At 46.1% G+C, this 26,259-nt stretch overlaps 1 long non-coding RNA gene across 1 annotated transcript; it reads right to left on the bottom strand.

The window, feature by feature from the left end:
* Nucleotides 1–4,837: 4,837 nt before the first annotated feature.
* On the bottom strand, nt 4,838–23,321 carry LOC116990726. Its single transcript, XR_004416619.1, has 3 exons — nt 23,275–23,321; nt 16,563–16,569; nt 4,838–4,849 (listed from the first exon to the last, which is right to left on the bottom strand). It is a non-coding gene; the product is annotated as an uncharacterized LOC116990726 (long non-coding RNA).
* Nucleotides 23,322–26,259: the final 2,938 nt, after the last annotated feature.

The raw sequence follows: 26,259 nt of genomic DNA, 5'->3' as shown, positions 1-26,259 counted from the left end.
GCCTTCTCCCCATATCCCCTGACTCCGCTATTTTTAAGAGCTCTATCTAGCTCTCTCTTGAAAGTATCCAGAGATCCCGCCTCCACCGCCCCCTGAGGCAGAGAATTCCACAGACTCACCACTAGTCGTCCAGGTTTGTAAATTAATTGTTAATGATCCCTAATGTATAGGATGGTGCTAGTGTAAGGGGTAATCGCCGGTTGGTGCGGACTCAGTTGGCTGAAGGGCCTGTTTCCATGCTGTATCCCTAAAATCTAAAGTAAAAGTCTAAATCTAAAGGGTTTGCGACAGGAGTGCACAATAAACCTCTTGCATGCGGGCTCAGTATTCCTCCAGGTGCTCGGGTTTCCTCCCACATTCCAAAGACGTATGTTAGTTGTCTTTGGTACATTGTAAATTGTCCCTAGTGTGTAGGAGAGGGTTGGCGTATGGGGATTGCTGGTCGGCGCAGATTCGGTGGGCCGAAGGGCGTGTTTCCGCGCCATACCTTTAAGCTAAACTAAATTAAGCAGGTGTTTAAGAAGGAACTGCAGATGCTGGAAAATCGAAGGTACACAAAAAAGCTGGAGAAACTCAGCGGGTGCAGCAGCATCTATGGAGCGAAGGAAATAGGCAACGTTTCGGGCTGAAGAAGGGTTTTGGCCCGAAACGTTGCCTATTTCCTTCACTCCATAGATGCTGCTGCACCCGCTGAGTTTCTCCAGCTTTTTTGTGTACCTTAAATTAAGCAGGTGTTGGTCCTCAACACGACCCTCGAACCTGCTCTATGTTTAATAAGATCGTGGCTGATATGATCGAGGTTCATCTCTCAACTCCACGTTCTACAAAGTCCTGCCTTCCTGCGATCTCAACACATTCCTGTCTACCTCTGATAACCTTTCAAATTTATGCTAATCAAGAAGGACAGGGTAGTTTTTCCCTCAAAAGGGTGGGGTTGTAAAGAAGGTAGATCAATGGTTCAATGGTGCTGTTATTGCCTCATGTGCAGTGCAAATGCACAGTGAAACTCTTTTCTTACAAGCAGTCCAGTGGAGTATTGCCATACCCAAGCTCATCCCCGATTAGCAAGTGTTCAGAAGTAGCCACTGACCCCGCGTACAAGTGGCGCCATGTTTAGGCGCCATTTAGTTTAGTTTAGTTTAGTTTATTGTCATGTGTACCAAGGTACAGAGAAAAGCTTCTGTTGCGTGCTATCCAGTCAGCAGAAAGACAATACATGATTACAATCGAGCCATGATAGGGGAATAACGTTTAGTGCAAGGTAAAGCCCACAAAGTCTGATCCAGGATAGTCTGAGGGTCGCCAAATTCCAGTCAGCGCTAGTTGTTATGAGTGGTACCTGTTCTAGGCAAGCTCTAGGCCACTGTGGGCCTGCAGCCAGCACCTTCCTTGGACGCCTGGATGGACCAGCGAACCCACGTCCCTCTCCCCGCACATCCACCTTTGTTCCCGAGGAACGCCTCCCGCTCACCGGCCAAGCTTGCCCTAGTTGGTCGGGCATTGAGTATAAAAGTTGGGAATTGTGCTTCAACTTATAAAAGTTGCGTTAAGCCTCTTTGGTTGAGCCATAGGAAAGATGTCATTAGGCTGGAAAGGGTGACTGGGGCTGGTAGGCTTGAGTTATCAGCGCAGGCTGGATAGACTAGGACTCTTCCTCTACAATGAAGGAGAGTGTGGGCTTCAGATTAGTTTAGAAATACAGCATGGAAACAGGCCCTTCGGCCACACATTCACACTAGTTCTATGTTATCCCACTTTTGCATCAACTTCCTGCACACTAGGGGCAATTTACAGAAGCCAAGTAATCTACAAACCCGCACGTCATTGGGATTTGGGAGGAAAACAGAGCACCCACAAAGTCACAGGGAGAACGTGCAAACTCCACACAGATAGCACCTGAGGTCAGGATTGAACCAGGGATTCTGGCGCTGTGAGGCAGCAGCTCTACCAACTGTGCCACTGTGCTGTCCTGACCTTATAGAGATACATATCGCGAGGTACCCTTATTTCCTTCATGATTTTATACATCTCCATAAGATCACGCCTCATCCTCCTGCGCTCCAAGTAATAGAGTCCTAGCCTGCTCAACCTCTTTAGTTTAGTTTAGTTTAGTTTAGTTTAGTTTATAGTTTAGTTTAAAAATACAGTGTGGAAACAGGCCCTTCAGCCCACTGAGTCCGCACCAACCTGTGATCCCCGCACATTGACACTATCCTACACACACTGGGGACAATTTGCATTTATACTAAGCCAATTAACCTACAAACCTGTATGTCTTTGGACCTCTTCCTGTAGCTCAGGCCCTCGAGTCTTCTCAACATCCTTGTGAATCTTGGGTCTGCACCCTTTCCAGCTTGACAACATCTTTCGTCAATAGCTCTCCGTCCTGACATTGCTTCGTGTGACATTGATGGGCTTGGCCGTATTTTTAATAACATTATTTACAGCAAACGCTCGAGATGTTTAATCAGTACATAAACTCACAACAACGCTGGAAGGTAAGTCAGGCAACAGCGAGGTCTTGGCAAATTGCCCCATTGACACTTGTGCATTGCAAGAGCTCATGGGACCTGCGGGTTCAGAATAAACTGGAAGTGACATTTCCTCACTTACTGGACCTCTCTCATCAATGGTCAGTTGTCGGGTAACATTGGATAACATTCTAAAGTTATAAAATGGAGTCCAGGTCGAAGACTGTCAAAGCTGCCACAGCCAGACATAAAAACAGCTTTTTTTTCCACGAGTAGTAGCTCTACTCAATAACCAAAAATCTGTAGCCTCCTATTGCTCTGGTATTTTATTTAATTCACATGTTTAATCAATAATGTTTTATTATTAATGTTTATTGTTTTATGTATCATTCTTGACTGTCACTGTATGTCATGTTGTCACTTGTGGGCGGAACACCAGAGCAAATTCCTTGTATGTGAATACTTGGCCAATAAACTTATTCAAATTCAAAGATGAAAACTACCATGGAGACACAAGAGGCTGAAGATGTTGGTGTCTGAAGCAAAAATCAAAGTGCCCGAGAAACTCAATGGATCAGGAAGGATCTGTGGTGGCAGAGGGATGGTCAATGTTTCGGTTCAAGTCCCTACATCAGGATAGAATGTGCAGAGGAAAGATTGGTCATAAGGTCATAAGGAATAGGAGTAGAATTAGGCCATTTGGCCCATCAAATCTATTCTGCAACTCAATCATGGCTGATCTATCTCTCCCTCCTAACCCCATTCTCCTGCCTTCTCCCCACAACCGCTGACACCTGTACTAATCAAAAATCAATACCTATTGGTATTGGTATTGGTTTATTATTGTCATGTGTACTGAGGCACAGTGAAGATCTTTGTCTTGTGTGCTATCCAGGCACATCATACCATACCTGACTATGTTGGCTGCCTGCCCAGTGGGAAGTGTAGATGGAAACATGGATAGGTGACGTTTCGGGTCGGGGCCCTTCTTCAGATTGATTGTAGTGGGGGGGAGAAGGTTGGAAGAGAAGTGGGAGCAGGACAAAACCTGGCGAGTGATAGGTGGATGCAGGTGAGAGGTTTTTCTGATTAGGTATTACGTGTAAAAAAATAGCAGCGGAGCTCACGATCTCTTTGCCAGGGATCGATCTCAGAGCTCCAACCGTGGGTGCTTGCGGACTTAAACATCACGGAGCTCGTGGTCTCTGGTTAGAGACCGACTTTCAGCAACTCAAAGCCGCGGGAGCTTCAATCGCCCGACTGCGGATGGTTCGACTGCCCTGACTGTGGGAGAATAAAGAGGAAGCTTGGACTTTGTTGCCTTCCATCACAATGAGGAATGTGTGGAATCCGCTGTGGTGGATGTTTATGTTAACTTTTATGTAGTTCTGTGTCTTGTTGCTTTTTTTCTCGTATGGCTGTATAGTAATTCGCATATCACTGCACCTTAATTGGTACATGTGACAATGAAAGACCTTTATGATTATATTTGGAGTAATGGAAGATGGGAATAAATTGAACTCATCTCAAAATTTATTTTTTAATTATGGTTTAAATATAGCAAAAAAATTAATACTTAAATTTTGGAAAAATACATCAATACCAACGCTTAAAATCGCAAGCATGTTGGACACCGCACATCTTGAGGAAATGCGATTCCTCCTAATGGATAAATCAGACCAATTCATAACGAGTTGGTCTCCATTTGTCGTCTTTTTGGAATCATATGGTGCAACACAATTGTAAAAAATAACTGTTTCAGGACTGGACGAGGGATGGTCAAGATTATAAACAATGATCTCCTTACTTCTTTTCTTTATGACTTTCTTTTCTTCAACTTTCCTCATTCATTCTTCTTTTTTCTTCTTCTTCACACACTATATATCTCACGTCTTTCTATCCTTTACTATCTAATTTCTTTTTCTTATTCTTATTCTTCTTTATTATAACAACAAAAATAAGAAGCTGTACATAAAATGTATTATGAAAATATATATTAGGCACTTTGGTACCATATGATTGTACTTACTTCTAATAAAATAAAATATATTTTTTTAAAAAGACAATGAAAGACCTTTGAAACCTTTGACCTGATGGGCTGAATGGCCTCCGTCCATTAACACATAGAAGGGCCCTTTGGACCACAGTGACTGTGCCGAACATGATACCAAGGTAAGACATAGAGTGCTGGAGTAACCTATCAGCTCAGGTAACATCTCTGGAGAACATGGACAGGTGACATTTCGGGTTGGGGCCCATTTTCGGACTTGTTTTCCACGTGATGTCAAAATACACTAACCTGCCTGCGTACGATCCATATCCCTTCATTCCCTGTATATCCTTGTATCTATCTTAAAGCCTTGTGAACATTATTGTATCTGCCCCCATCACCACTCCTGGCAGCATGTTCCAGGCACTCACCACTCTCTGTATAAAACATCTCCTTCAAACTTTGCTCCTCTCAACTTAAAACTTTGACCTCTAGTCTTTAACATTTCCACCCGAGGAAAAAGGTTCTGACAGTCTACCCTATCTATGCCTCTCATCATGTTATATACGTCTGTCTGTCAGGTCTCTCCTCAACCTTCCATGTTCCAGAGAAAACAATGGAATTTTGTCCATTCCGTGATCCACATACATTTGGCAATGCTGGAAGCAATTTATTAGATAAGGAACTGGCGTCTTGAACATAACTGCCACAGAAGGCAGTGGTGGCCAATTCACTGGATGAGTTTAAATGAGAGTTAGATAGAGCTCTTGGGGCCAACGGAATCAAGGGTTATGGGGAGAAGTCAGGCACGGGTTACTGATTGTGGATGATCAGCCATGATCACAATGAATGGTGGTGCTGGCTCGAAGGGCCTAATGGCCTCCTCCTGCACCTATTTTCTCTGTTTCTATGGTTCAATAACCACAGTAAAGGTGACTAACAATCTTTGCTGAGGTAATTTACTTTCCTGTCACCAGGGGAATAAGATTCTGACATTGCTCTTGTGATCTCACGTGGGCTTGGCTGCATTTTTATAACATTATTTACAGCGCTGTTTTCTGCACAGTCCTTTTTTTTAACAATCTTGTAGATTTTATGTGCAATTTATATGATGGCGATGTTTAAGAGGCTTTTAGATAGGCACATGGATATGCATAGAAGGATATGGATCACATCCAGGCAGAGGAGGTTAGTGTAACTTGCTAATATGTTTAGCATGGAAATTGTGGGCCGAAGGGCCTCTACCTTGCAGTATTGTTCACTGTTTGTGTTCGTTGTTGGATATTAGTGCAAAACACAATTAGAAAACCAGCCCGCAGCAGTGTAAGTGGTGGGTCGCAGTGTTCCGTATGTCGATTAGGGCTGTGCAGGGTAGCTTAAGAACCTGATAGTTGTAGGGAAGTCATTGTTTCTGAAGCTGGTGGTGTGGGATTTCAGGCTTTGGTACCTCCTGCCCAACACTAGCAGCAAGATGAAAAAACTCCTGAAAAGACACAAAGTGCTGGAGTAACTCTGCGGGTCAGGCAGCACCTCTGGAGAACATGGATACGTGATGTTTTGGGTGCAGACGTTTTTGGTTTTGGGCAAATGCAGATGCTGGTTAATACGCAAAAGGACACAGAGTGCTGGAGTAACTCTGCGGGTCAGGCAGCACCTCTGGAGAACATGGATAGGTGACGTTTTAGGTCCAGATCCTTCTTCAGTCTGAAGAAGGGTCACCAGTCTGAGGAAGGGTCTCGACCCGGAACGTTCACCTGTCCATGTTCCCCAGATATGCTGCCTGACCCGCTGAATTACTCCAGCACTTGGTGTCTTTTGATGCATTGACCAGCATCTGCAGTTCCTTGGTTCCACAGAGAAAACTCCTTGGTTTGTTTTGGGTGAAAAACAGGGATCTCTACACGAGGTCAACTGCCTCTCGCACCCTGGGATGCCTCATGCACCCCTGTAAAATGGGACCCACTCTGCCCACCCTGACCCTGTCCCACTGTGCTGTGAACCAGTTGTGATCCCGCAGTCCCTGACTTCTGTACAGCACAGTTCAGTTCCACTGCCGGCTAAACCTGCCCCGCAAGCTCGCATAAAGTGATTGTGTTTTCTGTCACTTAAGGAAAACGAGCGAGTTATTCAGCAGCCGGTGTCTGGTTCCTCTCAGTTATCTGAGCCGGCGTTGAGTAAATTGGATCCCTCCATGGGGCGGTCGGAAGCCCAGGTAACAATCCAGCTCAGCCTCTCTGACACTGCCTCCACTTTCCAAAGTTACATTCACTGCAAAAAAAAAAAAAGCATTCTTTTCAGCTCCGTAATTGCACCTTTGTGCTGCTTTTCTTGGAAGAGGCACTCGGCGATGCTTTAACCGTGAAGCTTCGGTAGATTTTCTCTTCAAGCTGTGGCTTTGATCTGCACTTTTGGATAGTGTCTTCCTAATGTGCTCGCTATGTGTTCCCTGGCACATGCTGGCTGTGTAATTGCGTTGCTTCACATTTGGCACTTGCTGGTTTCCATTGCTCACCTGGATCTTTGATCCCTCCACACACACACACACACACACACACACAGCTGTATTATCCTCGGCATTATACCAAGGGGTATTATCCTCGCCAGCTGACATTCACAACGCGACGGTCCAGTGATCAGAGCTGCCTTCCCTCTGACATTCTCCATATGCCATAAACACAAAAGCCCAGCACCTGAAGCCCTGAGCACAATGCAGTTCCCGCTACCACCCTGTGTGCAACAATAACAGCTTGCATTATTCACAAAGCGCCTTCAATATACAGAGCACATCACAAGGCATTTCACAAGAGCTCTACCCTATCTGGCAAAAAGGTATAGAAGTGTGAAAAACTCACACCACCAGATTCAGGGACAGTTTCTGTTGCTGTTATCAGGCAACTGAATCAGTCTGAAGAAGGGTTTCGGCCCGAAACGTCACATATTTCCTTCGCTCCATAGATGCTGCTGCACCCGCTGAGTTTCTCCAGCATTTTTGTGTACCTTCGATCTTCCAGCATCTGCAGTTCCTTCTTGAACATCCTGAGAGCAGTGCTGAACTACTATCTAACTCTTTGGTGACCCTCGGACTATCCTTGATCGGACTTTGCTGGCTTTACCTTACACTAAACGCTATTCCCTTATCATGTACAGCACCTATACACTGTAAATGGATCGATTGTAAATATGTATTGTCTTTCTGCTTTTCACTGTACCTCGGTATATGTGACAATAAACTAAACTGAGCAGCACATTTACACTGAGCCAAGTTAGTCTAGTTCAGGTTCAGCCAAGGTGGAGTTTAAGGTGAAGGTGGGAAAGATTTAATAGGAATCTGAGGGGTAACATTCTCACATTTAAAGGATGGTGGGTGTATGGAATGAGCTGCTGGTGTAGGGACAATTGCAAAGTTTAAGAAACAATTAGACAGGTACATGGATAGGACAAGGTTCGGCGGAATATGGGGCAAATGCAGGCAGGTTGAACTAGTGTAGATGGGACATGTTGGTCGGTGTGGGCAAGATGCACCATAGAAACCATGCTGTCGAGCTGTATCACAGCTCCGCCCAAGGCCACAGGAAATTACAAGAGTTGCTGATGTACCCACAGACCAGACTCCCCACCATCAACTCCATCCACCCTTCACGCTGCCTCGGAAAAGCAGGCACCCTCTGACTAAAGAAATTCCTTCTGTATGGGTGTGGTTTGACAGGATAGTGTGCAGCCATAGCTTCTCACTGTATCTTTATATACATGACAATAGTAAGTCAATACCAAACCCAATTGAGGCTTACACTGTAGTTTAGTTTAGTTTATTGTCACAAGTACATTGGTACAGTGAGAAGCTTTTGTTGCATGCTAACCAGTCATTGGAAAGACCATACAAGATCACAATCTAGCCATCCACAGTATACAGATACATGATAAAAGGAATAACATTTAGTGCAAGATAAAGTCCAGTAAAGTCCAATTACAGATAGTTCCAGAGTCATCACGAGGTAGATAGTAGCACTGGGCCGTTCTCTAGTGGATGGTTCAGTTGCCTGATAACATCTGGGGAGAAACTGTCTCTGAATCTGCGTTTTCACATTTCCATAACTCTTGCCTGCTTGGAGAGGGGAGAAGAAGGAGAGACCGGGGTGAGACTGATCCTTGATGATGCTGCTGGCCTTGCTGAGGCAGCGTGAAGTGTAGATGGAGTCAATGGAAGGGAGGTTGGGTTGTGTGATGGTCTGGGCTGCATCCACAATTCTCTGCAATTTCTCGCGGTCTTGATGGAGCTGTTCCCAAACCGTGCCGTGATGCATCCCGATAAAATGCTTTCTACGGCGCATCTGTAGAAGTTGGCGAGGGCTGTTGGGGACATGCCGAACTTTCTAAGCCTTCTAAGGAAGTAGAGGCACTCCGTGACCTGGAGAATATTCACGGGGTGAACCAGTATTCGGCAGGCCATGCAGCCAGCATAGAGATAGCTCCACAGCACAATGTGGATCCCCTTCCCTCCTGTGTAACCAGGCAGGTACAGCAGCATGGCACCCACATTCAACTGAAACTCATCCTCATCTGCCTCTATTCCAACAAGCTGAAGAATGTTTTTAATAAATTTGTACTAAGGAAGTTTGAAAACATTTCTCCAGTGACTCTTACCAATTTATACAGATGTACCATAGACAGCATCTTGTCTCCGCGCATCGCAGTTTGTTTGGCAACTGCCCTTCCCAAGACCTCAAGAATTTCGGGATGTAGCCCAGTCCACAATTTGCCATTGTATCTCAGTACACATGACAATAATAAACCAATACAAGCATCATTAAGTAATTAACCTAAATTCTATTTGCTTTCCAACACCAGAAATGTGAAACCAGTTCTTTTGTTGTGCAAACAGTGCCTTCATTCTTTCGGCTGAATTGCTCTGCTCCTGATAAAGGCAAAGTAGGGGACAAACATTTCTTCACTTCTCTGTGAAGTGTCAATGCTAAGCATTCATATAACCATATAACAATTACAGCACGGAAACAGGCCATCTCGGCCCTTCTAGTCCATGCCGAACACTTATTCTCCCCTAGTCCCATCTACCTGCACTCAGACCACAACCCTCCATTTCTTTCCCGTCCATACACCTATCCAATTTATTTTTAAATGATAAAATCGAACCTGCCTCCACCACTTCCACTGGGAGCTCATTCCACACAGCTACCACTCTCTGAGTAAAGAAGTTCCCCTCATGTTACCCCTAAACTTCTGTCCCATAACATTCCATCAGGACGAGCATCAAAGATTAGTGTTGGGGGGGGGGGAGGAGGGGGGAGATTGAGGGGAAGCTGCATTTTAGGATCTCAAGTCAAGTCGAGGTGGGATCAATGGTAGATGAGAGAGAATAGGTTACAAGTAAAGAGGCGGGAGAATGCAATGGACGGGATTGCATTGAAAACCAGCATAAGATGATGGACTGAATGGCATCCTTTTAGACTTTAGAGATGCTGTGCGGAAATAGGCCCTCCATCACCCCATACACTAACGCTACCCTACACACTAGGGACAATGTACAATTTTACCAAAGTCAATTAACCTACAAACCTGCACGTCTTTGGTGTGTGGTAGTGTAGTGTAAGGGCTAAACAGACAACTCGGACACCCGGAGAAAACCCACGTGGTCACAGAGAGAACGTACAAACTCCGTACAGACAGCACCCGTAGTCAGGTTCGAACCCGGGTCTCTGACGCTGTGATGCAGCGACTCTACCGCTGCGCCACTGTGCCGCCCTAATTTCCGTGGTAAGGAAATGAAGCTTACTCTGTCAAAAGCGGAAGGTAAATGGCGCTTTGTTATGGAACATTACACAGTGGCCTTCTTTACCTTTGCACAGTTTGTTCTGCCATAACTCCCTGAATGTCCAACTTTCAAACCTTAAATCCCAAAAGCACCTATGAGCATTTAAACCCGTAAGATATTTAACTAATTTTCAATAATTGCCTTAGGAGTATGATTGCCAAGTGGGACCGCATTTAGATAAGTTCATATGTTCATAAGTTCTAGGAGCAGAATGAGGCCATTCGGCCCATCAAGTCTACTCAACCATTCAATCATGGCTAACCTATCTTTCCCTCATCACCCCATTCTCCTGCCTTCTCCCCAAAACCCCTGACACCGGTACTAATCAAGAAACCATCTATCTCTGCCTAAAATATATCAATTGACTTGGCTTCCACAGCCTTCTTTGGCAATTCATTCTACAGATTCACCACCCACTGACGAAAGAAATGCCTCCTCATCTCCTTATCAGTAGAATAGCAAGTGCATCCTGTTAGATTGATGCATCTCCCATTGTTGAACGAGACACTGTGATTGTTGCATGATCTCCAGATACTAAGGCATCTTCAGAAGGCCAGCCACTTGGCTAAAACTAAGCCAGAGCATTTCCCCCCGTCTCTCCACGATGTCCAAGTCAGGGAATAATAATAATAATAATAATAATGGATGGGAGTTATATAGCGCCTTTCTAATACTCAAGGCGCTTTACATCGCATTATTCATTCACTCCTCAGTCACACTCGGTGGTGGTAAGCTACTTCTGTAGCCACAGCTGCCCTGGGGCAGACTGACGGAAGCGTGGCTGCCAATCTGCGCCTACGGCCCCTCCGACCACCACCAATCACTCACACACATTCACACACAGGCAAAGGTGGGTGAAGTGTCTTGCCCAAGGACACAACGACAGTATGCACTCCAAGCGGGATTCGAACCAGCTACCTTCCGGTTGCCAGCCGAACACTTAGCCCATTGTGCCATCTGTCGTCCCAAAGGGAATGGCTGGGAATCCATGGAGCAGGGCTTGGCTGGGATGGGCTGTCTGATCTTTGGTTGGAATTTGGAGTCTGAAGAAGGGTCCTAACCCTTAACATCATGTGTCCATTCCCTCCGCATATATTATCTGATCTGCTGAGTTCCTCCAGCAGATTGTTTTTTTATGTTGCTTTTGAATGGAATTTTGTTGCTTTGAACTCAGAGATTGACAACTGGTTCAATGGTTCTTTTTTATTCCATGTATGTGCGTACAGTGAAATTCTTTTTTTGCGTACAGTTCAGTGAAGTATTGCCATAGCTAAGCACAATCCCCGATTACTGTAAAGTGCATAGACATAGTCCACTGAGACTGCAGGGTCTGGAGCAGGGCCCGATCCAGGCGAGCCCCAGGTTGCTGCAGGGCCTCCAGCTGTCGCCTGCCTCCATCCAGATCGTCAAGTGAACCATCGTCCCTCTCCTCGCCCGGCCTGCTTCGGCCTTCGTGCCCCTGGGGGCGGGGCTCCTCCTGCAGCCGACCTTGCGGGCGCGGAAGGTAAGACCCCGGTTCACTCTCACACTGGCCCCTTGCTCTCGCGTCCACCACCGCCGACTCCCTCCGGTCCAACGGGGAAGAGCAGGGGGCCGGCTTGGCGGCTCCCTCTATAGGCCGCGGCCTGTCGGTGCCGCCTTCTGGCCTCGCGGTCCACCGCGCCTACCGACCAAAACACCAATTGGCGCAAATGACACCACACTCCTCCCATTTCTGGACCCACTGTCACACACGCTGATGCCAACTTGGTGTCTTGAGGATCATGTTACGATTTTAAAAAAAGCGATTCCTCCCTTGACAGCCATCCTAAAAGGTGATTTGAGCTAATTTATCATTCAAATCTGCCATCAGTTCTGAAAGGACAAAGCAGAGTTGACACTGCACCTGCCTCTCTGAAGGTGCCCAATGAGTCAATATGTCCTCAGCTCTATTGCAGGTGTAGTAATTGCTCCACTCCAGAGCCTGAGGCCCGTAATCATTGTTTGAACAGTCAAGTAACGGCTGTTTCATTCTTTGCCTTCCCACAAAATTAAAACTGAAAACTAAAAATGGAATAGCGAAAGGCCTGGATAGAGTGGATGTGCAGAGGATGTTTCTACTAGTGGGAGAGTCTAGGACCAGAGAGGGCACAGCCTTGGAATACTAGTCAGAGGGTGGTGAATCTGTGGAATTCATTGCCACAGACGGCTGTGGAGGTCAAGTCAATGGATACTTTTAAGGATTATATTGACAGATTCTTGATTAGTGCGGGTGTCAGGGGTAATGGGGAGAAGGCAGCAGTATGGTGCTGAGAGGGAAAGATAGATCAGCCGTGATTGAATGGTGGAGTAGACTTGATGGGCTGAATGGCCTAATTATGCTCCTACATCTTATGAATATGAACTCAGAGGATAACGTTTTCTCATTGTCTCCTGCTGCCTCTTGCCTACTGCTGTAGTTTTTCTCCTGGATCTTTTGCGGTTACTGTTTGGCTTAGGTTTAGGTTTGTTATTGTCATATGTATCTAGTGACATTGCAAAGCCTTGTTTTGCATGATATCCAAAACAGATCGGATATCCCACACATAAATTTAATCAAGTCAAACTCAAACACAATAGGGAGAGCAAAGGGGAAGATACAGAGTGCAGAGTACAGTTCGCCAGGTTCAAGAATCGTTCCAGAGACAAAGTCCAATGTCCGCACTGGCTTGAGGTGAATTGGGCTGTACCCTAACTTATGGAAGGAACGTTCGGAAGCCTGATTACAGAGGGGAAGAAGCTGTTCCTGTGTCTGGTGTTGCGTGCCTTCAAGCTTCTGTATCTCCTGCCAAATATGATCAGGGAGAAGAAGGAATGACCGGGGTGGGACGGGTTGATTATGTTGCCTGCGTGACAGCGTGAAGTATAGATGGAGTCAATGGTGGGGAGTCTGGTCTGTGGGTACATCTGCAACTCTTGTAATTTCCTGTGGCCTTGGGCAGAGCTGTTGCCAAACCAAGCTGTGATGCAAGCTGTAGGAGTGGATTGCATGAAAGTTTGTGAGTCATTTGGAGATGTGCCACATTTCCTCAGTCTCCTCAGGAAGTAGTGGTATTGGTGTGGCTTCTTGGCCGTTGCACCAACGTGTTTGTCCCAGACAAATTATTGGTAAAGTTAATTAACGGCAGGCGCAGAGAAAGGAGTTTGTTTCCCACCATTACAGTGGTGAATTTACATTCAAATAACTACATAAATCAGGAAGTAAAATAGCTCATCGGTGCCTTCACTTCCTCTGAGGTTTGAAGAGATTTGGCCAAATACTCTATTGAACTTCTGCAGGTGTACGGTAGAGAGCAGACTGACCATCGCATCACGGTTCAGCAACTCGAACGCCCAGCAAGGTTGGAGATTACGGAGAGTGGTGGACACTGCCCGGTTCATCACAGGTACTGACCTCCCCACCAACAAAGGGGTCTACAGGAGGCTCTGCCTCAAGAATGCAGCTAATATCATCAAAGACCCACACCAGCCTGGTCACACTCTCATCTCGTTACTACCATTGGGTAGAAGGTCCAGGAGCCTGAAAAGCGTGACTGCCAGGTTCAAGAACAGCTTGTTCTCATCCTGCATCAGGCTCTTGAAAACTGCACAACCCTAACCCGGGGTGGCACAGTGGTGCAGCAGCAGAGTTGTCACCCTACAGCGGCAGAGGCCCGGGTTCCATCCTGACTTCAGACGCTGTCTGTATGGAGTTTGTACGTTCTCCCCGTGACTTCGTGGGTTTTCTCCGGATGCTCTGGTTTCCTCACACACTCCAAAGACGTGCAGGTTTGTAGAGTAATTGGCCTCATTAAATTGCCCTCATTTGTGTATTGGATAGAACTAGTGTATGGGTGATCGTTGATCAGCTTGGACTCGGTGAGTCAAAGGGCCTCTTTCTATCCGTATCTCAATGGATTGGGGGGGGGGGGTAGTTAACGCTTTGTTAACTACCACTGTTAGCACTTGTTAACAGCCAGTAGTTAACACTTAGTTATACAATGTGTCATCAATGCATCGATCCACATTCCTCAGTAAATGTAATTGTGTTTTGACCAAGTATTAATGACACCGCATTCCTTTGAGTAAAATGCATGGGAGAATTTCTTAACTCACTATCATTGAGGGCTCCGGACCACGAGCACGGGGTTATTCCTGGTGTGCAGGTGAAGTCATTCACCCACGTTATTTTATTATCCTCTCGCTCTCTCCCCTCTCTCTCTCTCTCCCTACATAACTCGTTCTCTCTCCCTCTCTTGCTGTGTCTCTCTGTCTTTCGCTCTCTCACTCCCTCCCTCCCTCAGGCGCTCTCTCTCCCGCTCCTCATCTCGTCTCTCTCTCCCTCTCTCACTCCCTCTCTCTCACCCTCTCGCCTCGGCATTCCCAGAATCATTTGGCGTTTTGCGGGGACTGCTGCATCTGCGGTTCCTTCCTGTTTGGGGGGGGAGCCCAGGCCCGTGGCGGCTCCAAGTCCGTTCCCTCTGCGGGTGCCGCCTGGCCCACTGAGTTCCTCCAGCACTTTGTATTTTTTGTTTCACGGACCTTAGCTTACCCCTAGTTCCTAAAACCCATTTCCATCACTGGACCCTTCTTCAGACTTAATACAGAACGTCTGAGTCTGGACCTTTCTTCAGACTAGCATCTGCAGTTCCTTGCATCTCATATCCTATCAGCAACTACAGAGCAGTCCTGAGCCACCATCTACCTCATAGGAGACCCTCCGATCATCTTTAATCAGGCTTTACTGAACTTTAACCTGCACTAAACGTTATTCCCCTTTAGCATGTACCTGTACACTGTGGACCGCTCAATTGCAATCATGTACAGTCTTTCCGCTGTGGTTAGCCTGCAACAAGAAGGTTTTCATGGTACACTGGAGAAATTGCACAAAGCCAGATTTGCATGTTAGGCCATTTGTGAGCCGTGGTGCCTGTGAGTGAACATTAGAGAGTTGTGCGACTAGGCCACGTCACCTTCAGCATGCTCCACCATTAAGATTATGTCTGGTACAACTGTACCACAACTCTGCATTGCAGCCCACTCCCACAATCCTTTCATTCTCAAGAATTTAACTCAACAAGAACAAGAACTCAAGGCGGCACGGTGGCGCAGCGGTAGAGTTGATGCCTTACAGCACTTGCAGCGTCAGAGACCCGGGTTCGATCCCGAATAACAGTGCTGTCTGTACAAAGTTTGTACGTTCTCCCTGCGACCGCGTGGGTTATCTCCGAGATCTTCGGTTTTCTCCCACACTCCAAAGACGTACAGGTTTATAGGTTCATTGGCCTGGGTTTATATACTTGGTCCACTCGGGTCCGTGCCGACCAGCGATCCCTGCACTAACACTATCCTACACACACACTAGAGACAATTTACAATTTTACCGAAGCCAATTAACCTACAAACCTATGTCTTTGGAGTGTGGGAGGAAACCGGAGCATCCAGAGAAAACCCACGCAGTCACATAGATAATGTACAAACTCCATACAGACAGCACCCATAGTCAGGATTGAACCCAGGTCTCTGGCGCTGTGAGGCAGCACTCTACTGATGCGTCATTTATCCACATCATAGAAATTAAGTCACCCTCTCACTTCTGAGAATCTTGTCTGATGTAACCACTCTGCCAAGCTCCATCTCTTTGATCTCACAAGAGGCATTGCGATGGTGTGAGATAATTTCCGTTTAATTGCAAATTAACCTGATGTGTAATGATTCAATTGGTTATATAATTTTAACCAAAATGCAATGGCATGATGACATGTTTGCATGCTATGTTCTGCTGCCAATCCTGCTTCCCAAAGACACATACTGTTGTCAGGCTTCTGAACAATCCTACTATAAGATCAGAACATCATTGCGACACCGTGGCACAGTTGTACAGTTGCTGCCGCACAGCGCTTGCAGCGCCAGAGGTCCGGGTTCCATACCGAGTACGGGCGCTGTCTGCTCGGCGTTTGTACGTTCTCCTCGTCACCTGCGTGGGTTTTCTCCGAGATCTTTGGTTTCTTTCCACATTCAAAAGGCGTCCAGGTTTGTGGGTTAATTGGCTTGGTATAAATGTAAATTGTCCCAAGTGTGTGTTAATGTGAGGGGATTGTAGGTCGGTGCGGTGCGGACTCGGTGGGCCCAAGGGCCCATTTTTGAGCTGTATCTCTAAACTAAACCAAACATAAGACGTAGGAGCAGAATTAGGCCATTTGGCCCATCGACTCTGCTGTGATCTAGATCCCTCCCACTGGTGCATTGGTCCAAAACAGGATTTGCAACAGAAAACAGAAAACCTTTATAAGATCATAAGACATAGGAGCAGAATTATGGCCTTTTGTGTCTGCTGCACCATTCAATCCTGGCTGATCTACTATTCCCTCTCAACCCCATTCTCCTGCCTTCTCCCCGTAACCTTTGATGCCCTTACTAATCAAGAACCTATCAATCTCCGCTTTAAAAATACCCAATGACGTGGCCTCCACTGCCGTCTGTGGCAATGAATTCCACAGATTCGCCACCCTCTGGCTAAAGAAATTCCTCCTCATCTCCATTCTAAAGGTACGTGCTTTTATTCTGACGCTCTGCCCTCTGGTCCTAGACTCTCCCAATACTGGAAACATCTCCTCCGCATCCACTCTATCTAGGCCTTTGATTATTCGGCAGGTTTCAATGAGATCCCCTCATCCTTCCAGGCTCCAGTGAGGACTACAAGCTGAGGTCCTGTCCGATTCACCTCAAGCCCAATGCGGACATGTACTTTGTGTCTATGGACCTGGTGTTCTACAATGCTGAGAACTATAATCTGCACTCTGTATCTTACACTTTGGTCTACCTTTTGGACTTGAGTTTGATTTGATTGTATTTCTGTATAGTATTATCTGATCTGATTGGATAGCATGCAAAACTAAGCTATATAGCTCGGTAGATATGACAATAATAAACCTAAACCTCAACCTAAAATTAAACCCATTAAAATTAAATCTATTTATTGCAGGCCTTCTGCCAATACTGATACAGCATCCAGAAAATACTCAGCAGGTCAGGCAGCATCTGCAGAGAGAGAAAAACGGTGCTAATATTTCAGCTTGAAGACCTTTTGACCTGAAACATTAACATTGCTTCTCTCTCCACAGATGCTGCCTGACCTGCTGAGTGTTTCCAGCATTTTGTGCTTTCAGTGGCCCAGCGAGTAACGTCGCTGCCTCACATCTCCAGTGATCCAGGTTCGATCCAGGCCTCGGATGCTGTCTGTGTGGAGTTTGCACGTTCTCCCTTGATCACATGGGTTTCCTCTGAGTGCTCCAGTTTCCTCCCACAATTTACAGAGGCCAATTCATCGAGCAAGCTGCAGTTTGATTGATGAATTAGTCCCTGTAAATTGCTCCTAGTGTACAGATGGGGGGGTAGAATCTGGGGAAAGTTGATAGGGGTGCAGGGAGAATAAAATAGGTTTGTGTGTGTGATATTAATGTAAAACCCAAGGGGAAGGGGTTGGTGGTCGATACAAACTCGATGGGCTGAAGGGCCTGTTCCTACACTTTATCTCTTCATGACAATGACTTCCAGCACCTGCATTTTTCTTGATTTTCATTTTACATCTTTGTTTTACTCCACAGAGAGTCAGAACCTTTTCCCCAGAGAGGAAATGTCAAAGACTAGGAGGCTTAGCGTTGAGGTGAGAGAGGCCAAGTTTAAAGGAGATGTGTGGGGCAGGTTTTTTACACAAAGGATGTTACGTGCATGGAACGTGCTGCTGAGGGTGATGGTGGACACAGATACAACGTTTAAGAGACGCGAAGTTGGGCTCATAGATGTATCAAGTAATGGAGGGATTTGGAGCATGTAAAGGCAGAGGAGCTTGGTTTATCTTGGGATCATGGTTGTCATGGACTTTGAAGGATCCTGACCCAAAACATCACCCCACCTTTATTTTCAGTCTGAAGAAGGGTTCTGACCCGAAATGTCACTTAATCTTTTCCCCAAAGATGCTGCCTGACTCGCTGAGTTACTTTGGTACTTTCTGCCTTTTTTTTGCTTCAGACTTTAGACTATAGAGATACTGTGTAGAAACTGGCCCTTCGGCCCAGCGAGTCCATGCTGACCAGCGACTACCCCGTACATCAGCACCATCCTACACACCAGGGCCAATTTTACCATTTCTACCCAAGCCAATTAACCTACAAACCTGTACGTCTTTAGAGTGTGGGAGGAAACCGGAGCACCTGGAGGAAACCCACATGGTCACAGGGAGAACGTACGAACTCTGTACAGACAGCGCCCGTAGTCAGGATCGAACCCGGGCCTCTGGCGCTGTAAGGCAGCAACTCTACCGCTGCACCACCATGACTGCAAGCTCAGGGTCATCCTTGTGGTGGGAACCGATGTTCCATCAGTCACCCGACCTACCGCTGGTGCCTTCACTGTTGAGGAGACAACACCATGATACTGGTGTGTTTTCTAGTAACAGAAGTTGGTTGCTGTGGGAACCTTTTTTTGTGAATGAAATCATGAGAAGGGTATTTCTGTGCTATGTGGGCTCCACCTGTGCTATATCATCCTGAACATCGCCATAAAGTTGTCGATTACCTCATGCGACTACACTTTGGGAAATAAGTCATTCACAGTTCACTGTCTAGGACTTCTTGAGGCTGTGAATGATGTGGGATTTCTAAGAAACATTTTCAAAAATGTTAAAAATTAAAAATAAAATTGCAAATATTAAAACAAAATATATACAAGCAATATGAGAAAAAAAACAGTACATGGCTTTCAGCAGGGAACAGAGGGATATAGATCACATGCAGGCAGAGGAGATTAGTTTAGCTTGGCATCATGTTCGGCATGGACATTGTGGGGCAGAAGGGCCTGTTCCTGTGTAGGAAGGGACTGCAAATGCTGGTTTAAACCAAAGATGGACACAAAAAGCTGGAGTAATTCAGCAGGTCAGGCAGCATCTCTGGAGAACATGGATAGGTGACGATTCGGGTTAGGCCCTATTCATGAGGTTTCGAATCGAAAACATTGCCTGCCCATGAGGGTCCCGATCTGAAATACCACCTAAGGAATAGGTGACACGGTTCAGGTCGAGAGCCTCCTTCAGACTGTTCAGGCCTGTTCCTGCGCTGTACATTACCTTGTTCTATGGTTACATTCTCGGGTTGTTCGGTCTATTCATTCTTAGTGTTATCAGTTGTATACAGTGGTATCGTGGGCAAGTTATGTGTACACAGCACCATTGGTACTTACTTAAAGCCCTGTCCCACGGTACAAGTTCATTCCAAGAGCTCTCCCGAGTTTAAAAAAAATCAAACTCGTGGTAAGCACGGAAAATGAACGTAGCGGGTACGTCGGAGCTCGGGGACGTCTCTTAGCGGCTCGTAACGCTAACGGCAGGTACTCGGGAAGACTCGCTAATGGCAGGTAAGCACGGGAAGACGCGTGAAGATTTTTCAACATGTTGAAAAATGTCCACCAGAGCCCCGAGTACCGACGGGTGGCCATTACCGTAAATCTCCGAGTTCGAATCAGGGCAAACTCGGGAGAGCTCTTGGAATGAACTCGTACCGTGGGACAGGGCTTTTAGACTCCAGGGATGATACAAGCTTCAGTGTGTGAGGCTTCTACCCCTGGACCCAGCCCGTGAATGCCCAGTGTTGGAAGGACCCATTGACCTTTCCTTTCACGTTGTCTGCGACGAGCTTCAGTGCGTCCCTCAGCACGTGCTCCCGCAGTCCCGAACGTGCCGGTGGTGGCATTCTCCGCGGACATCCGTACACTTTCACCGTGTAGAAAGGAACTGCAGAGCTGGTATATACAGGAGGTAGACACAAATTGCTGGAGTAACTCAGTGGAGAATCAGCATCTCTGGAGAAAAAAAGATGGGTGACGTTTCGGTTTTGGGATCCTTCTTCAGAGAGAAGGGTTCCAACCCAAAGCTTCACCCATCCTTTTACTCCAGCGATTCTACCTGACCAGCTGAGTCAGTCCAGTATCTTTGTATCTCCCCATAATCTTTTGACTGACTGGATAGCACGCAACCAAAAAGTTTTTCACTGTACCTCGGTACACATGACGATGAGAATATAATCTTTTCACTGACTGCATAGCACGCAAGAAACAAAGCTTTCCTCTGTACTTCGGTTGGATACCCGTGACAATAATGAACTGAACTGAGCAAAACCACAGCAAGTAGTGCAAAGAGGAAAATAAATAATGCCCCTGTCCCACTTAGGAAACCTGAACGGAAACCTCTGGAGACTTTGCGCCCCACCCAAGGTTTCCGTGCGGTTCCCGGAGGTTTTTGTCAGTCTCCCTACCTGCTTCCACTACCTGCAACCTCCGGCAACCACCTGCAACCTCCGGGAACCGCGCGGAAACCTTGGGTGGGGCGCAAAGTCTCCAGAGGTTTCCGTTCAGGTTTCCCAAGTGGGACAGGGGCATAATAACAGAGTGCACAGGGCAAGCCAGCCTCTCCAACAGCATCTCATGACCGTGGCCCAAATTTCTCGTGAGTCATCAGGAGGGAACGCCGCTCCCAACTTGACAAAAATCGGCACATATTAAAACATTCTCCACTGGCTGATGTGGACGCAAATTTGCGGACAGTAACTCCTGTCATAACATGTGCTTCGTTATCTAAGAAAACGCTGTTTTGAAACACTAGCTGATGTCAGAATTTGTCACACGATGCAGCCAAGAAACTGCTGTTGTAATTGACTTACAAGTGAAACCTCACCCACGATTGCAGACATCGGGTAATTACACATACTTATGTCTGAATCGCACCTCCATTCCTGGCCTTCATCCCACAATGGTAGCTCCCACCTCTCCCTGTGGCAATACTGATGTAAGCATTCATTCTTTGATAAACAGTGGGGCATTTTTGGCCGCTGACGTTTTGGGAAGTGCGTGACGACTTATTTCTTTGTGAAACGTACTGAATAGTGAACGGCTCTGATAGAGTGGATGTGGAGAGGATGGTTCCACTAGTGCGAGAGTCTAGGACCAGAGTCCATAGCCTCAGAATAAAAGGATGTACCTTTAGCAAGGAGATGATGAGGAATTTCTTCAGTCACAGGGCGGTGAATCTGTGGAATTCATTGTTAAGTTTGGTTTGGTATATTGCCATGTGTACCGAGGTACAGTGAAATGCTTTTGTTGCGTGCTATCCATTGCCACAGACAATAATAGATAATAATAGATAATAGACAATAGGTGCAGGAGTAGGCCATTTGGCCCTTCGAGCCAGCACCGCCATTCAATGTGATCATGGCTGATCATCCACAGTCAGCACCCCGTTCCTGCCTTCTCCCCATATCCCCTGCGCTATTTTTAAGAGCCCTATCTAGCTCTCTCTTGAAAGCATCCAGAGAACCTGCCTCCACCGCCCTCTGAGGCAGAGAATTCCACAGAATCACCACTCTCTGTGAGAAAAAGTGTTTCCTCGTCTCCGTTCTAAATGGTTTACTCCTTATTCTTAAACTGTGGCCCCTGGTTCTGGACTCCCCCAATATCGGGAACATGTTTCCTGCCTCTAGCGTGTCCAAGCCTTTAACAATCTTATATGTTTCAATGAGATATCCTCTCATCCTTCTAAACTCCAGAGTGTACAAGCCCAGCTGCTCCATTCTCTCAGCATATGACAGTCCTGCCATCCCGGGAATTAACCTCGGAGGCCGTCAATTTCTAAGGCATAGATTGATAGATTTTTGATTAGTACCGGTGTCAAGGGTTATGGGGAGAAGGCAGGAGAATGGGGTTGAGAGGCACTGATAGATCAGCCATGATTGAATGGCGGAGTAGACATGATGGGCCGAATGGCCTAATTCTGCTCCTATCACTTATGAACATGAACATTAGAAATATTTGTAGGGAAACAAAGTATTGGAGTAACGCAGCGGGATAGGCAGCATCTCAGGAAAACAATGATAGTTGACGATTTGGTTCAAGACCCTTCTTCAGAGATACTCGTGTTGTTAAGATCACTCTCATGGACAAGTAGTTTCTGAGTCAGTAACGCCTTGGTTTATGAACACAAGATTCTCATGTTTTCACATCTTTGTGGTCTGGGTCTCTGATGAACAAAGTTGCTTTGAGCTACAATATAACATAATACATTTTGGGGAATACCAAGCGCCTACCTATTCAGCTGAAGTCTGAAGAAGGGTCTTGACCCGAAACGTCACCCATTCCTTCTCTCCAGAGATGCTGCCTTACCCGCTGAGTTATTCCAGCATTTTGTGTCTATCTTCCGTTTAAACCAGCATCTGCCGTTCCTTCATACACAGCGATTGTTTGGCATCATGTCCGGCACCACCATAACGAACTGCTGAATCAATATTTAGACATTTCGCCACATTGAGAATGCTACATAAAGGTAATATATTGTTTGAAATAAGTTCTTAGTAAAAGAGCATTTAATGCCAAGATATACAGCATAACAGCGGGAGCATTGTGAACTTCACGGATGTGGAGTTGTTGACAAGACTGTCGACGTTGTCTATGCCTGAGTGCTCTTGGATCACAGTGGCATTCCAGTGTCAACAAACTCGATTCTGGCAGTAAACTTTCTTCCCAACAAAGGGTATATTTCTGTGATATTTCTGTTATATTTCTGGGGCAGCACAGTGGCGCAGCTGGTAGGATTCGAGCCCAATCTCGGGTGCTGGCTGTGTGGAGTTTGCACGTTCTCCCTGTGGACCTTGCGGCTTTCCTCCAGGTGCTCCGGTTTCCCCCACATCCCAATTGGTCAATTGGCCTCTGTAAATTGCCCCTAGTGTGTCAGGAGTAGATGGGAGTGGGATAATGTAGAATTGGTGAGGTGGGACTGAGAAGGAAGTGGTGACCTAGTGGGGGGGGGGGGGAGGCCTGCGGCCATGTGCTGCTAGACAGGACCATTCGGTGAACATTTGTAACTTTATCACCGCCAAAAGATGGCGACACTTGTGTACAGCCTAGGTGAGGTTTGCTGTATGATTTTACCAGGTTATGTGCAATACAAAGCATTGCATTGTACCTGGGTACGTGTGACAATGAAGTATTATTGAAACATTAGTGTGAATGCAAGATCGATGATCAGGGTGGACCCGCTGGGCCGAAGGGCCTGTTTCTGTGCTGTATCTTTAAACTAAACTAATTTCTTGGTCCTCACAGTGTCTGTGTTGTCAACTTGCTTGTATCAAGGCCACGTGGTGTAGCAGACGTATTCATCTCTGCGATGTCAGAAGCTTGTGTCTTTATTCTCAGCACAAACCACTGATTTTATTCCCTTCCTAGAAAATGGTTCAAGCCCAGGGCCCCTGTTAGGAAATTATGAGAGGCACAGATAGGGTAGACCAGGGGGGAACCTGTGGCCTTCTAGGCCATTAAGTGTGTCCTTTTGAATGAATCCAAATTTTGTAGACTCTCTCTAACTTCTACAGGTGCACAGTAGAGAGCATGCTGACCGGTTGCATCGTGGCTTGGTTCGGCAATCTGAGCGCCCTGGAGGGGAAAAGACTACAAAAAGTAGTAAACACTGCCCAGTCCATCATCGGCTCTGACCTTCCATCCATCGAGGGGATTTATCGCAGTCGCTGCCTCTAAAAGGCTGGCAGTATCATCAAAGATCCACACCATCCTGGCCACACACTCATCTCCCTGCTACCTTCGGGTAGAAGGTAAGGAGCCTGAAGACTGCAACAACCAGGTTCAGGAATTGCTATTTCCCCACAGCCATCAGGCTATTAAACCTGGCTCGGACAAAACTCTGTTATTTGCACTTTATCAGTTTATTTATTCATGAGCGTATATATTTATATTACGGTATATGGACACACTGATCTGTTTTGTAGTAAATGCCTACTATGTTCTGTGTGCTGAAGCAAAGCAAGATTTTCATTGTCCTATCAGGGACACATGACAATAAACTCACTTGAACTTGAAATATTTTAATTTTTATTGATATGTTTTTGTTCATCTTTTATTATTTTTATTTTAATCTTAAAATGAACTTATTTAAAATACCAAAGAGTAAAAGAAGATTCAACAAAATAATCCTCCCCGACTGATGGCCACAATTAAAACATTAGTACGTCATGAGGGCTATTTTATTGCCACGAAGAGTTACTCGCTTTGGGCACTCGTACGGGTAGAACACAAGGAATAGATTTCTTCAACAACTTTCAAGATAAATGTCGTGAAGTATATCTAATTTAAGGTACTTGGTTGCGGCCTTATTAGATTACAGCTAACTTAATGCGGCATTCCAACATGAAAAGGTTCCCCACCCCTGGGGTAGAGGGGCAGGATCTTTTTTCCAGGGCAGTGATGTTTTATGACTAGAGGGCATGGCTTTAAGGTGAGCGGAGCAAGGTTTAAAGGGGATGTGCTGAGAAACATGGAACATAGAAAATAGGTGCAGGAGAGGGCCTATTCAGCCCTTTGAGCCAGCACCGCCATTCAATATGGTCATGGCTGATCATCCAAAATCAGAAAACCCGTTCCTGCTTTCTCCCCATATCTCTTAATTGTGTTATCCCTAAGAGCTACATCTATTTATCTCTTGAAAAATATCCTGTGAATTAGCCTCCACTGCTTTCTGTGGCTGAGAATTCCACAGATAAATTCCACTTGCTTTTTTATACAGAAGGCGGTGGATGATTGGATCAAGCTTCCAGGGGTGGTGATGGAGGTAGATACGATCGTGACATTGAAGAGGATTTTAGATAGCCACATAAACATGCCGGGATATAGATCATGTGCAGATGGAGCAGATTAGTTAAACTTTGTGTCATGTTCGGCACCGCCTTTTCCCTGGCGCTGAATCAATATTTAGACATTTTGCCATATTGAGGATGTTACATAAAAATAAGATTGTTTGAAATATGTACTCAGCAAAAGAGTATTCTCTGCCAACAAACAGGTTATTGTGTAAGCATTGTGAAACTCGTGGATGTGGACTTAATGGCAAGACAGTCCTCATAGTCTATGCCCTTTGGGCAGAAGACACAAATGTTTTAAAGTGCATACCACCAGACTCAGAAAAAACCTCTTCCCTGAGATGTTTTCACAGTGGAGCAGACAAAAAGTGTAAGAAGGAACTGCAGATGCTGGTTTCAACCGAAGATAGACACAAAAAGCTGGAGTAACTCAGCGGGACAGGCAGCATCTCTGGAGAGACGGAATGGGTGACCTTTCGGGTCGAGACCCTTCTTTTTGTGTCTATCAAATAAACGCTTCTTCCCAATTGTTATCAGTCATCTGAATGGCCCTCTCATAAACTAGGGTGTAGACAATAGGTGCAGGAGTAGGCCATTCGGCCCTTCGAGCCAGCACCGCCATTCAATGTGATCATGACTGATCATCCCCAATCAGTACCCTGTTCCTGCCTTCTCCCCATATCCCCTGACTCCGCTATTTTTAAGAGCCCTATCTAGTTCTCTCTTGACGTGTTGTCTTAATCACTTACAAAATTCTTAAGGGGTTGGACAGGCTAGATGCAGGAAGATTGCTCCTGGTGTTGGGGAAGTCCAGGACAAGGGGTCACAGCTTAAGGATAAGGGGGAAATCCTTTAAAACCGAGATGAGAAGAACTTTTTTCACACAGAGAGTGGTGAATCTCTGGAACTCCCTGCCACAGAGGGTAGTCGAGGCCAGTTCATTGGCTATATTTAAGAGGGAGTTAGATGTGGCCCTTGTGGCTAAGGGGATCAGAGGGTATGGAGAGAAGGCAGGTACGGGATACTGAGTTGGATGATCAGCCATGATCATATTGAATGGCGGTGCAGGCTCGAAGGGCCGAATGGCCTACTCCTGCACCTAATTTCTATGTTTCTATGTTTCTAATCCTCCAACCTACCTCATTGCGGACACTGGACTTTTTCCTCTGTAAATGTTATGCAATGTGCTGTAACACTATATTCTCTGGTATGTTTGGCTTTGCATTACCTGCTGAATGTGTAGGGCTTGAGTGTATGATTTGATTTGACTGGATAGAAACCTTT

The sequence above is a fragment of the Amblyraja radiata genome, chromosome 32 (assembly GCF_010909765.2).
Source record: "Amblyraja radiata isolate CabotCenter1 chromosome 32, sAmbRad1.1.pri, whole genome shotgun sequence".
NCBI lineage: Eukaryota > Metazoa > Chordata > Chondrichthyes > Rajiformes > Rajidae > Amblyraja > Amblyraja radiata.
The sequence above is the reverse complement of the archived record's forward strand: the minus strand, read 5'-3'. Positions and strand labels throughout refer to the sequence as shown.